Below are 15,440 nucleotides of genomic sequence, written 5' to 3' on the forward strand. Positions count from 1 at the left end.
GGGAGCATTTTTTCTTTTAGGTCTCTATTCACTGTTTCAAATTAGCTGTTATTTTTCAGTACTGTCTGTGATATTTACATGCCAGAAGCTGAGTCAGCAGAGTAGTTACTAGAACAGACTGGTAATGGTACAGAGGCATTAGGACCTTGCTGGGCTATTGAACGATTTCCTTCCTGATGAGCCACGGGAAACCAGTCGTCCAGCTCGCTCTCCAGCTACTCTTTCCCCACCGCCTACTTCTGATTTCACAGAAAGAAAGGCATGCACAGAAACTCACTAATAAGGTAGCAAAAAGCACAAGATCTGATCCTCCCAAGGGACAGTATTTCGTTATTAATGTACTATTTAAAAAATAAGAATATCGCCAGGCATGGTGGTGCATGCCTCTAATCCCAGCACTCAGGAGGCAGATATAGGAGAATCACCATGAGTTCAAGGCCACCCTGAGATTGCCTAGTTTATTCCAGGTCAGCATGACCTAGAGTGAAAACCTACCTCAAAAACACCAAAAAACAAAACAAAACAAAAAAACAAAAACAACAAGGACTATCTGTGGGGAGCCGCGCTGGCTTCGTCAGGCTTTGCTGCATCAGCTTGTTTACTGCTTTTGTATCCTAATCGTTTGCACATGAGCATATGACGTTATCCTAACATGGCTGCTCACCTATCCCGATTGGGTGATGCAAAGTCGTCTGATGAGACTTAAGCCAATTAGACAACGTTTCACATCCACATGACCACAAGTATATAAGCTTGGCGCTCCATAGGGTCGGGGTCCTTTTCTCTTTCAGTTTGGAGCTCCCAATAAAGTGTGCTTGAGAAGAATCCTGTTGTTGTCGTTCTTCCTGCTGGCGGGAGGGGCGCAACAAGTGGTGCCAAAACCCGGGACTTGTCAACAAACGGCCAATTGAGAGGACCCCTGAGGATACTTCCGAGGGAGGATTCAGAACTCAACACATGGAGCGGCGGTACCAGTAAGTTCCCCTGGATGTGCTATATGCTAAGTTTTGGCTTGTAACTGATCTGTAAGTCTGATATACATAAGTTAGTTGATCGTCTCAAACGTATATAAGGTTGCAGAATGGGACACCACCATTCCACCTTTTTGGAGCCGCTAGGTAGGGAGGACAAACGTTGTGAAGAGGTGATCAGGGAAGGTCAACGCATATTAGCATGTCATCAAGATAGCATGTCAGAGTCTGAAGAAAATAAAAGGGGAAAACAAAAAAAGGTTAAAATAAAAAGAGAACCTAGGTTTCAGACAGAACAGAATAAAAGTGCACAGAATAAAAGTGAAATGCAAAAGGGAGGGCCAAATTCAGGTCCGAAGCTATATCCAGATTTGACGGAACTTGTAAATTTATATATAGAAAGTTCTAGTGAATCTGAGGGAGAATTAACTCCAGAGGAAGAACAGGATTTTGAGGAAGTAGAGGCCGAGTGTGGTCGGGAATGTTCTAGACCCAGAAAAGATGGTGTCTTTGCTCCTCCGCCAGCTTATGCCTCTACGAGCAAGAGGTGTAAACAACAAGATGGTCTACTTCCGCCCGGGGCGTGTGCTTCATCCGGATGTAGTTTGATAAAACCAGATACTTGGAGAAAGTTGGCTAGTGCTTATCCAGTTTTTGAGACTCCATGATACACATGTTAGATACCATGAACCTATAGGGTATAAGGAGCTCAAGGATCTTGCAGAAGCTGCTAGAACTTATGGGATAAATGCTTCTTTTACTATGGCATTGTTAGAACGTCTTGCCAATAGAGCTTTGACCCCAGCAGATTGGTTTGGAGTCTCTAAGACTTGTCTAAGCCTAGGACAATATTTAGACTGGAAATCTTTATACACTGATGCTGCCCAAAGTCAAGCCAGAACTAATGCAGCAAATGGTCAGCCTGTATGGAATTTTGATATGCTTATGGGACAAGGACAATGGCTTAATAATCAGATTGCCTTTCCTCTTGAAGTTTATACACACATAAATAACATCGCTCTTAGAGCCTGGAGGGCATTGCCAAATAAAGGGGAAGTATCAAGCAACCTTACTAAAATTATTCAGGGAGCTACTGAACCATTTTCAGACTTTGTAGCTCGCATGATGGAAGCTGCTGGTCATATTTTTGGTGATGCTGACCAAGTCATGCCACTTGTGGAACAACTAATTTATGAGCAATGCACTAAAGACTGTAGGAGGGCAATTACGCCCTGGAAGGGAAAAGGACTTCAGGCTTGGATGAAAGCCTGCAGAGAAGTTGGGGGTCCACTATCTAATGCAGGGCTTGCTGCAGCAGTCTTGGCTGCCACTAGGGGGCACAGAGGAACTTCTTCATGCTTTAAATGTGGGAAGACTGGACATTTTAGAAAACAATGCCCTCAAAATAATTCTAGAGTGCAGGGTCAGGTGCGCTTACCTGGCTTATGTCCTAAGTGTAAAAAGGGAAAACATTGGGCGAATGAGTGTCGCTCTGCCAAAGGTATCAATGGACGACCAATTAAGCAGTCAACAACTAATACAAAAAACGGGGTCAGGGTCCCCCGACCTCAGGGCCCTCAAATATATGAGGCACTTCAGAATCCATCTCTCCGTCCTCCGGCACAATCAGAAGAGCCACTCCAGATTCCGCAGGATTGGACATCTGTGCCACCAACACACTCGTATTAACACCACAGATGGGAGTGCAACGTGTGGAGTCAGATTTTCAAGGTCCATTGCCCCCTAATACTGTAGGTTTACTGCTTGGTAGATCTTCCTCAGCATTAAGAGGATTGACTATTACTCCAGGAGTCATAGATTCTGACTATACAGGCACAATAAAAGTGCTTTGTTCATCCCAGAAAGGAATTATTGCCATTTCACCTGGGGACAGTATAGCTCAGTTACTGCTTATTCCTAGCCTCCATAAGCGGTTCCCTTCTGGTGAGAAAATTAGAGGGAACAAAGGACTCGGCTCTATAGGAGTTGATTTGACATACTTATCCATGGAATTAGATGAGAGACCAATTCTACAACTTATTATTGAGGGGATACATTTTCAGGGATTGCTGGACACGGGAGCTGACCGCAGTATTATTGCAACTAAGTATTGGCCCAAGAACTGGCCCAAACAATCACCTCCACAAACCTTGCAAGGTTTGGGGTATGCTCAAACTCCAGCTATTAGTTCTCGGGAACTTACATGGTCTACCTCTGAGGGACAAAAGGAGAAAGTTATTCCTTATATAGTAGATATTCCTATTACATTATGGGGAAGGGATATTTTGGCACAAATGAATTTAAAATTAACTAATGAGTATTCTCCTCAGAGTCAAATCTATTATGAAAATTATGGGTCATATACCAGGTAAAGGACTAGGTAAAAAATTACAGGGGCAGGTAGATCCTCTTGTGGCCTCAGGTAATTCAGGCACGCGAGGGTTGGGTTTTTCCTAGGGGCCACTGAGGATGCAATTCCCATTCCTTGGAAAACGGCTGAACCAGTTTGGGTACCTCAGTGGCCCCTGTCCTTAGAAAAACTCCTAGCAGCAAAAGAACTAATACAAGAGCAATTGTCATTAGGTCACTTAGAAGCCTCTCACTCTCCTTGGAATACTCCTATTTTTGTTATTAAAAAGAAGTCTGGAAAATGGTGGCTACTTCATGATCTCCAAGCTGTAAATGCACAAATGCAAATTATGGGTCCGATTCAGCGAGGTCTCCCTTTGTTATCTAGCTTGCCGAATGGCTGGCCTCTTATTATTATTGACATAAAAGACTGTTTCTTCTCCATTCCTTTGGCTTTGGAAGATTGTAAATGATTCGCCTTTACTCTACCAGCTATCAATCATGAGGAACCTGATCAACGGTTTCAATGGAGAGTTCTCACGCAAGGGATGGCCAATAGTCCTACTATCTGCCAACATTATGTAAGCCTAGCAATAGCACCTACTAGAAAGAGATTCCCAAAATTGAGGATTTGACACTATATAGATCATATCCTTTTAGTGGCTCCCGTAGAGAATATTTTGTCAAAAGCTTTTCTATCTCTCAAGAAGGATCTTGAAGTCTATGGTTTACATATAGCTAGTGAAAAGGTACAGAAAGGACAGGTAGGTAATTTCCTCAGAGCAACAATTACTAAACATATTATTAGACCTCAAAAATTACAAATTAGAATAGATGCATTGAGGACGTTGAATGATTTTCAAAAGTTGTTAGGGGATATAAATTGGATCAGACCATATCTAAAGATTCCTACCCATGAGCTGAGACCCCTATTTCAAATATTGAAAGGTGATTCACATATTTCTTCATTTAGAGCTTTAACTCCAGCTGCACGAGTAGCTATTTTTAAAGTAGAGCAAATGTTACAGTCTGCACAGTTATGCAGAATAGTCCCAGGACAACCTATTGTATTGTGCATTCTTGCTACGCCAGAAACTCCTACAAGAGTCTTATGGCAACAAGGTTCCTTGCTTTGGATACATTCTCATTCTTCTCCTAAAAAATGCATAGAGCATTATCCTACTATGGTAGCCACCCTTGCTCTTCAAGGTATAAAGTCATCTTTGATGCACTTTGGTGTGGCACCTGATTCTTTGATTACCCCTTATAACTCTAAACAGGTACGTATTTTAGCTGCTACTACTGATGATTGGGCCATATTGATGTGTTCCTTCTCTGGAAGATTGGATAATCATCTACCCAAAGATCCTTTATTACATTTTGTCTCGCTACACCCCATTGTGTTCCCTAAGATTACCTCGCAGTCACCTATTGCTGATGCTTTAGATATCTATACTGATCGCTCTAAGACAGGCCTTGGAGCCTATGTAATTCAGGGACAACAACCAGTTACTGTACAATTTGAACCAAATACTCCTCAAATAGTGGAATGCCAAATTGTATGTCATGTGTTTGAACTTTTCAGTGAATCTTTTAATCTCATTTCTGATTCTCAGTATGTAGTTAATGCTATTAAAAATCTAGAAGTAGCAGGCCTCATTAAAGATTCTAGTCCTGTTGCTGTATATTTATCTAAATTGCAACGTTTAATTTGGTCTCGAACCAATCCATTTTTTATTCAACATATTAGAGCTCATTCTATGCTTTCTGGTCCCATGGCTGTTGGCAATGATTTTGCTGATAAAGTCACGCGGGTTTTTTTTCTTCTGTCCTTGGATAACTTGTCTAAGGCTCAGGATTTCCACAAATTGTATCATGTGTCCTCTGCAGTGCTGCGTAAAAAATTTAATATATCTCGGGCCATGGCACGTGATGTAATTGTCAACTGCCCTGCCTGTGTCCCTTTCTTGCACTCTCCTCATATTGGCATTAATCCCCGGGGACTGTGTCCGGGAGAGATTTGGCAAATGGATGTTACGCATATCCCATCTTTTGGCAAGTTGCAATATGTACATGTGTCTATCGATACCTGTTCAGGAATTATTTATGTTTCTCCTTTTGTTGGTGAATGTACTCAGCATGTTATTACTCATTGTTTAGAGGCCTGGGCAGCTTGGGGTAAGCCCCGGACGTTGAAGACAGACAGTGGACCTGCTTATACTGCAAAAGGTTTTCACCAGTTTTGTGATGCTGCGGGCGTCGCTCATACCACTGGCCTTCCTTATAACCTGCAAGGGCAAGGCATTGTTGAACGAGCCCATCGTTCTATCAAAGAATGCTTACAAAAACAAAAAGGGGGAATAGGCCCAGGCTACACCCCCAAGAATAAATTATCTCTAGTACTTTTTACTTTGAATTTTCTGACGATTGATGCTGCGGGTCTAACGGCAGCTGACCGCCATATGACCCAATCCCCTTCTTGTTATGAAGATGTAAAATGGAAGGATGTACTTGAAAATGTCTGGAAAGGCCTGGATCCAGTTATAGCCACATCCAGGGGAGCTGTTTGTGTTTTTCCACAGGGCCAAGCTGATCCTATCTGGGTGCCAGAGCGGTTGACTTGAATTGTACGTCATGAGAAGACAAGGAATGACAACCTTCTTACTACTACTGATGATCCTGAGCCTGCTCCTGCCGATGATAATAAAGGGAATTAAGATGCAATTTTGGGCTGTGGCCAGAACATGGCCTGTCCCTATGCCAGTTCAGTCCTATCTATCTTCTGCATTTTCTTTCTTTAAGGAAAGGGTGGGGGTGGCTATGTTCGGAGCAGCCCTTCTGTGTGGTATGGTGTTCTGTCTCTGGCTTATCTGTCGAATCAGACGACAACATCAGCAGGATAACGTAAAGATTGTTCAGGCACTTATGGCTTTGGATCAAGGAGCATCTCCACAAGTGTGGCTGGCGAGCCTGCGACATGGTTAGTTCCACCCTGCCTACTGTAAGGCCTTTGCACACCAAGTGACCTTGTAGTCACTGCACCATGGAAGGCTTACATCCCATGGTTAGTTACACCCTGCCTACTGTAAGGCCTTTGCACACCAAGTGACCTTGTTGTCATTGCACCTTGGAAGGCTTACATCCCTGCATGAGCAGCCTTTGCACCCCGAAGGGATTTTTCCCATTGCACTCAGGAAGGTGCTTAAGCAGGCTTTTGGTCTTGGGCTCTACCCTCGATCGGACTGGCCATCATGAGGGCTGGTCCTGGATCAGGTATCCTGAGGTTCAAAACAATTTTTATAAGGGGGAACTGTGGAGAGCCGCACTGGCTTCATCAGGCTTTGCTGCGTCAGCTTGTTTACTGCTTTTGTATCCTAATCGTTTGCACATGAGCATATGACTTTATCCTAACATGGCTGCTCACCTATCCCGATTGGGTGATGCAAAGTCGTCTGATGAGACTTAAGCCAATCAGACAACGTTTCACATCCACATGACCACAAGTATATAACCTTGGCGCTCCGTAGGGTCGGGGTCCTTCTCTCTTTCAGTTTGGAGCTCCCAATAAAGTGTGCTTGAGAAGAATCCTGTTGTTGTCATTCTTCCTGCTGGCGGGAGGGGCGCAACAACTATCCATGCTCTCTGACATTTTTTTTTTTTTTTTTTTTTCATGGAAGGGTCTACCTGTATACCAGATTGTAGAACTCATTCTGTAGTCTAAGGCTGGCCTCAAACTCACAGTGATCCAAACTTTGCCTTCTGAGTGCTGGGATTAAAGGCCTGTGCCAGCATGCCCACCTTTGTTATATTTTTAATATTATCAGTCAGGTGCACTGAGAACACATTCTAGGATTTTACAGATATCTTAGATTAAACTGAAATGTCCTTAACACTAGGAAGAAGCATGTCCATTAAACAGAAGATGGTGAGTAAACTATAAAAAACAAAGGAAAGCACAAAAAAAAAAAAAACCCTGAGTATTTGTTTCACTTCTCTTAAATCACTGACTTCTAGGCACATGGGCCTGGCTTCCATTTCTCCTATATAGAAATAGGGCAGGCTTGTTCCCACTGTAGGTCTTAGCACTAGCTCTACATGATATGTCCTTATTTCATCAACTTCCATTTAATTATATTATTGGAACCAGCCCTCTTCTGATGTACTCACTGCAAAGGAACTGTCACAGTCCCCACAATCACTCCCTGAGTATCTTCTAATGACTCCAATGTAAACTGCAAAAGAGTAAGAACCCCACTTGCTTCCTCCTGCTTCACCCTTACTGTAGTCACAGGAAGGTGATAGAAAAATCCTTGATGGTAGTATTTGTTCGGAGGCATATTACTTCTTAACAAATGTTCTGTTCAAAAAATAAACCCAACTGGGCATGGTGGCACACGCCTTTAATCCCAGAACTAGGGAGGCAGAGGTAGGATGATTGCCATGAGTTCAAGGCATATATAGTTAATTCAATAGTTAATTCTAGGTCAGCCGGAGCCAGGAGACCCTACCTCAAAAAACAAAACAAAACAAAAACCAGCTATATTTTGACAAATTGTGAAATCAAAAGGCAATTTATAATTTTCACCATTCATTTCCTTTAGAGAAGGTAACTTGAAGTTATTTTCATAAATATTTAGTTGCCCAGTGGGTAGCAGGAATATATATTTACACTAACTTAGCAATATGGCTTTGTTGCATATTAATATTCATATATATCTACTTAATATTTGTGTGGGTACTTTGCTAATGATCCCTGACATCTCTCATCATTCTTTGAAACATCCAATAATTATAAATACTCTTATATAATTTTATATTGTGTGCATATACACGTGTGTGGTGTATGCATGTGTATGTGCAAATGTTCACTCTTGTTTGTGCTACTTGAAACCAGAGGAGATGACAATGTCATTCCTCTATCACTCATTAACATATTTCCTTGAGATGGAATGTCCACATATGGAGCTTCATAGTGTTTACTCTAGCCAGCCCTAGTGAGCCTCAGGTATTCTCATCTCTCCAACCCACAGGACTGGGGCAAATGGTGTACAGGGCTACACCCTGTGTTTATATGGGTCCTTAGCAATGAAACTCAGCTGGTCTCAAGACCTCTCAGGCCTTCATGCTTAAAGCAAATGCTGTTTTACCCAGTGATCCACCTCCTAACCCCTGTTACTACTATTAATTGGTATATTTAGAAATTGAGAATTATAGAGGTTAAATAATTCACCTAGAGTTGTTCCATTGGTTACATATCTAGCACAGATCTGAGGACAGCTCTATGGGACTTGCAAAACCAATGAGTTTTTTTTTTTTTTTTTTTTGAGACAGGATTGCATTATGCATAGTAGGCCTCTAAATCATGATTCACCTATCTTGGCCTCCTTAGTGTTGGGATAGCATGTATACACCTCTATGCCTGGACCACCAGTAATCATAACCACTTCATTATTTATTTAACTTTTTAATTCGCACAGATGTTTGTTTATTTTTAAATATTTCTTTATTTACAAAGTAGATCCATTTTTGTTTATATTTTTTACCATGTACAATATAACAAAGCAGATGGCTATCCTCCCCCAGTTTTTATTCATTCATTTATTTCGTCTTGGCTTATTTAAGTGGATATGTGTACCCCCTAATTTCACTTTTTGCCCACCAATGGCTCATCTTCCTTTCTAAAATGGTTAAATCAGGACTCAGAAGTATAGGAATATGGGATATTGTGAAGGGGAAGAATTCAAATGGTGGTCTTACTTCTAAGACATAAGCTCACATCTGACCAGCATATATGCATTCCCTGGAAAATCCTCTCTCTTATACCATAGTATTATTGGTTATATCATCTTGTGTGAAAGCTGTTCTAAAAACTGGGCAGCAACCTCACAAACATAGCAAAGTAAAAACAAGAGTAGTCTATTTTGTGTTTACTTTTAGTTCAAAAAGCATTAATTTTACTTTATTAGACATAGTCTGAAAAGGTCCTCCAAAGTTAAAAATAAAATTGCTTTGTGATCCAGCAATCCTGTTGCAAGGAAATGACATCAATATGTTGAAGACACATCTTTAGCCCCATATTTAATGCAGTGCCTTTCACAATAGCAAAAATATGGAAACAACCTAGATATCCATTAAGTGATTAATGGATGAAAACATGAGTCTCATATGCACATACATCCAGCCATATAAAGGATGAAATCCTGTCATTTGTGACAAGATGAATGTTAAGTGAAATTGTCCAGGCATGAAAAGGTAAATACCTTTTGATCTCATTCCTATGTAGAATGTGAAAAAAAATTATTTCATAGATGTTGAGAGAATAATAGTTACCAGACATTGAAACAAATAGGAGGATGTGAGTAAAGATGGGAAAACCATGGAAACTGGGACTAAGTTATAGTTAGATTGGAGAAGTAAGTTTTGGTGTTCTATGGCACTATAAATAGGTGATAATATACTATGTATTCAAAAGAGCTAAAGGATTGAATTTTACATATTTGGAATGGATTTTTTATTTTCATCACAAAAATAATAAATGCTTGAGAGTACAAAGGAGCTTACCATGATTTGAACTTTATGCAATGTATCCATGTATGGAATCATTACAAAACATCATAGAAGTGTGTATATATTTTATGTCAGTTTCAAACATCAAAAAATATTCAAGTAAAGACATTTGATATTTTTTGTTCGTTTTTCATTTTTATTTATTTATTTGAGAGTGACAGAGAGAGAAAGAGGCAGATAGAGAGAGAGAATGCACAGGCCAGGGCCTCCAGCCACTCCAGCAAACAAACTCCAGACACTTGCGCTCCCTTGTGCATCTGGTTAACGTGGGTCCTGGGGAATCTATCCTCAAACCGGGGTCCTTAGGCTTCACAGCCAAGCACTTAACCACTAAGCCATCCCTCCAGCCCAAGTAAAGACATTTGAAAAATAATACATAGAGGTCATGGGAGGAGGGCCTTTATCAAAGGTGGCTATTATGATTTATTAAGGACAAAATGGTATTGGAGTGGAACAGACTGATAATGATGACTAGAAAAAAATGAGAGTGCTTTCTAGAAAGAGGAAGAAAAACATAGGAAGCTACAGAACATAAAGGATAAACCAAACCTATTTTTTAAAATAGTTTTAAATTCATTTTATTTATTTGAGAGAGAGAGAGAGAGGGAGGGAGGGAGGGAGAGAGGGAGGGAAGAAGAAAGAATAGGTGTGTCAGAGACTTCAACCTCAGCAAATGAACTACAGACACATGTGCCACCTTGTGTATCTGGCTTGTGTGGGTCCTGGGGAATAGAACCGAGGTCCTGTGGCTTCACAGGCAAACACCTTAACTGCTAAGCCTCCTGTCCAGCCCACCATACCCATTTTTAAATCAGGAATCTTTTATTCTGAAAAGTACTGTGTGAATGTATTTTTATCCTGCTGACTATGTTATAAAAAAAAGTTAAATTTCTGTCATTATCTGAATTAAACACCTATAAACAACTTAAAGATTTTAACAATTAAGGAACAAATTACTACCCCAAGGTATATCACCAGAATGGTTGAGTACTCATATAATTCTATTGGTTATATAGTGTATATTTTGGGATATAAATTCATGCAGATTGTTGAGGCATAATGAGAGATACAAAACCATTTTCATTATTATTTTTATTAATCGATATATGTTAAATATTTAGCTCATTCTGCATACTTCAGCATTTATGTCACCCACTTAAAAATGTTTTGCAAGATGTAACTAATCATCTAACCCCTACGCATATTTTTCTTAGAAGAAAATTTGACATTAACACAAAAGAAACACATGTCTTCAGTAGAAGAGAAATGACAAATTGAATGAATAAAAAAAGAGCACAATCTCATTTCCTGGATTGGAAGAATGGTTGTCATGTTATTGAACATATTATAGCTTTAATTTGCACAATACAATTGCAGGAAAAAAAACTATATTTGTAGGCAATTGAGGGTCCTTGCTATCCCTGGGGGTCATTAGCCACTAATGTCTCAGGTGCAGGAGGAGTTGGGGGTAGCAGGGTGAGTGTGAGGGGCAATGAACCACTAGGGAGACAGTCTGATGGGTAGTGCTTTGTCTTGTTTATTCAAAAGGGAAGGGGGTATATAAACACGTGGGAAAGGTTGAGAAGGGACATACAGACTATAATAAGGTCATTGGATACATAGGTTTATGGGTTGTTATCTAATTGGTTGGTGTTAGAAAGCAGAATTTGTGAGGGAGAAGTTTTAAGGGAGGTAATAGAAGCAGGGAGAAAATCTACTTCAGCCACACACTGGATGGCTAGCATCAGGGAGACTGCTTACTACCACATAAGGGTCACTTGGGCAGTTGGCCACAAGGTCAGGAACTGTGTGTGTGTGGGGGGGGGCATAACCTTAGACTATGGAATGCTCAGTGCTTTGGGATGGGGGAGGGCCCGCAGGTCCCATTTCCTCTGGGGAAATATGAGGCACACTATGACCTAGTGAGAAGGGAGGGCAAGCTCTGGCACCAGAGTAGGTTTCCTGATGATAAGGTCGATTGCAACCCCCACAGTCCAAGGTCCTCAGCCGTGTTCAACAGCCCAGGCCAGCTTTCTCACAGTTCCAACCTATGTTTAGCAATGCCTAACAGGCAATCTAAATCTACAGAAATAGAATTTGGTCTTAGTTGTAGTAAGATTCAAATTAATCTGTACGTTTTAAGCATTACATATGAGGCTGGAAAGATGGCTTAGCAGTAAAAGGTACTTGTTTGTAAAGCCTGTCTATCTGAATTCAATTCCCTAGTATCCATGTAAAGCCAGATGTACAAAGCAGTGCATAGGTCTGGAGTTCATATGCAGTAGCAAGAAGCTCTGGTGTGCTGCTATCTCTCTCTAACTCTCTTCATTTTCTTTCTCACACACATAAATGAATACAATAATTTAAAATTCATATATAGTTTTGTGGAGATCTTATTTATAGTCAATGCTCATATTTGTTCATATGTAAATGATACAGAGTCTTAGAGAATGTACTAGTGACATTCTCAAGGCTGTAACCAAGTATCCAACAGAAGCTCCTTGAGGAGAAAGGATTATCTTTTAATTCCTTGTCAGGGAAGAATGTTTCCATGGCAGCAGAAGTATAAGGTGTTTGCTCACATCTTGGTGGGTCAAGAAATTGAGAACTCCAGCTAGAGCCTTAGTTGGATTAGAAAACCTATGCCCATATAGCATAAAGAAGTGAGATGGAAAATGAAAAGAATAAATAAATTACTAAACCATGTGCATATGACAACAGATGAAAATATTCATACATATGTATATACTGCATATGGCATATTGCAAACTTAAGAGATAGTTTGTTATGAGAGAATTCATAACAAGCTTACTATCTGGTTTTATTTCTAAAAATAATTCTTCTTTTCCTTTATTAGCTTTGTTAGACAAATGGCAGTGTCATGATAATCCATTATTTATTCTTTCATTATTTATTAATGTTTCACTACTCAAATAGTACATGAATATTTCTTGTGCTTTGGAGTTTTATTTTAATTAACATTAAGATTACATAACTAGGGGCATAGCAGTATGGACTGAGTGGGCCAGACCCAGTCCACTGGCTCCTCCCAGCTCCCTGGTCTGGGTTCCCTGAACCAGTCTGTGTGTGGGTGGATGCAATGGTGTGGAGTGGGTAGGCCAGATCCCTGTCTCCTGGATCCTTCCAGCTCCCAGGTCTGGGTTCTCTGCTCCAGTCTGTGTGTGGGTGCATGCAGTGGTGTGGAGTGAGTAGACCAGACCTGTTTCCTGGCTCCTCCTAGCTCCATGGTAGGAGTTCCCTGGCCCCAGACTGTGTGCTGGTGGCTGACCTCTGCACACAGTGAGTAGGCCAGATCCCTGTTCCCTGGCTCTTCCCAGTCCTCTGGTCCTGGTAGGTACCATTGTGCCTTGTGTGGGGAGGATTGGTCCTTGTGTGAGCTGTGGAATCAGGCCTTTTAGTCTGGTATCCTGACTGATCACAGGGTACCAACATCCTTGTTCCCTTGAGTCAGAGGGTGCATGGGACAAGTGTGGGGGGGATTTGTTTCATTCTCAAGAAAATAGTCTTCAAAATGGGTAGAAAACAATGCAAAAAAGCCAACAAAAGTCAGAAACCTGAGAGATCTCCATCAAGGATGCCTAGTCCCACAATGAAAGCCTCCAACAGAATCATAAAAAATCTATAGAAATTCATTCCCAAAATAAAAGTACAACAAGCAATGATCAAAAAAGAAAAAAAATGGCTGAACTGGAAGCAAAATCTCAAGGAACCAACAGTTGTATGAATGGAATTGAACACAATTATCTCCTAGAGCATTCAGCTTTTAACAGTAGGCTTAACTTGATCGAAAAAAAACATTGGAACCCTCCAAAGAGATATGAATAAATTGAAGGTGAATCAAGAAATTGAAGATCTCAACAACTGGTTGATTAAGCTTAAGGAAGCCTTGATCAAATGCAAGAATGAATTCCAGGAAGCATCAAGAAAATCAGAACTCAAATTGAAATCATATCTCAGAAAAGAGATGGACATGATGCAAAAGAACACAACAGAAAACAAAAATCAAATAGAAATTATAAAAAGCTCTCTAGAACCCTTCACCAACAGTTACTCATGTGGAAGTCAGAACCTCTGATCTGTAAGACAAGACAGAAGAAATTGATTGGTATGCCAAAATCTTTGCTAAATTCAAAAAATCAAGTGAACAGAATAAGAGGGAATTGTGGGATACCCTAAAATGACCAAACATCTGGATCATGGGTCAGAAGGAGATCAGAAGGAGAGCAAAACAAGGCCAGAGGCATAAAGAGCAATATCAACTAAATTATTGAAGGACATTTTTTAAGTTTTTCATAAGATAGGCCCATCCAGATACAAGTAGCCCACAGAACACCAAACAGTCAGAACCAAAGAAGAAACTCTCTCCAAGATACATCACAGTTGAAATTATTGACAATGAAAACAAAGAGAAAGTGTTAAAAGCAGAAAGAAAGAAACAGCTCACAATATACTAAGGTAATCTCATCGGAATTACATCAGATTTCTCAATGGAAACCGTGAAAGCCAGAAGATCCTGGAATGGAACACTTTAAAGTCTAAAAGACTATGGTTTCCAAGCCAAACTATTCTATCCAGAAAAGTATCCCCCATAGTAGATGATGAAAGAAAAAATTGCCATAAAAAATTCAACTCTATGATTCATGAACACAAAGCCAAACCTACAGAGAATACTTCAGGGAGTACTCCACACAGGACAACCAAATAACCACTTTCAAGAGCCAACAAGACAAATATCACAATAACCAAAATAGATCAGGCTCAACATAGTAGAAAATATAAGAAAGCAACAAACCCCATAAAACACCTCATCATGGCAAGGATAAATTCAAACCTCACAGTAATAACCTTAAATATTAATGGTCTTAACTCACCCATCAAAAGACACAGGGTATCAGGGTGGATCAAAAAACTGGACCTTCTATATTCTGTCTTCAAGAAACCTATCTCACCACTATAGATTGATACCTTCTCAGGTGAATGTTTAGAAAATGATATTGCAAGCAAATGGAAATGAAAAACAAGTTGGTGTTGCTATATTAATATCTGAGAAAATAGACTTCAAAACAAAAGTAATCAAAAAGGACAAAGAAGGCCACTTCTTATTCCTCAAGTAAATGATTCAACATGAATGTATCACAATCATAAATATATATATGCACCACACAGTTACACCACAGTATATAAAACAAAATCTACTCATCATTAAAACAGAAATAAATACCAACATCATTATGGTTGGTAACTTCAGTACTCCACTATCATCAATAGACAGATCATACTAGAAGAAAATTAACAGGGAAATAATAGAGTTCAACGACATCATAGATAACTAGATCTGATGGATATCTACTGAACTTTCCACCCTAACTTTACAGAATATAAACTCTTCTCAGCTCCAAAAATTGACCACATATTCATAGAGGGTGCCTTCATAAAGTCATAAAAATTGAAGCAACTTTCTGCATACTGTCAGATCACAATGCTTTTAAACTAGAAACTAACAAGAGACACATAAAGAACTCCACCAGCTCT

Source organism: Jaculus jaculus, chromosome 2 (genome assembly GCF_020740685.1).
Source record: "Jaculus jaculus isolate mJacJac1 chromosome 2, mJacJac1.mat.Y.cur, whole genome shotgun sequence".
In the NCBI taxonomy this organism is placed as follows: Eukaryota; Metazoa; Chordata; class Mammalia; order Rodentia; family Dipodidae; genus Jaculus; species Jaculus jaculus.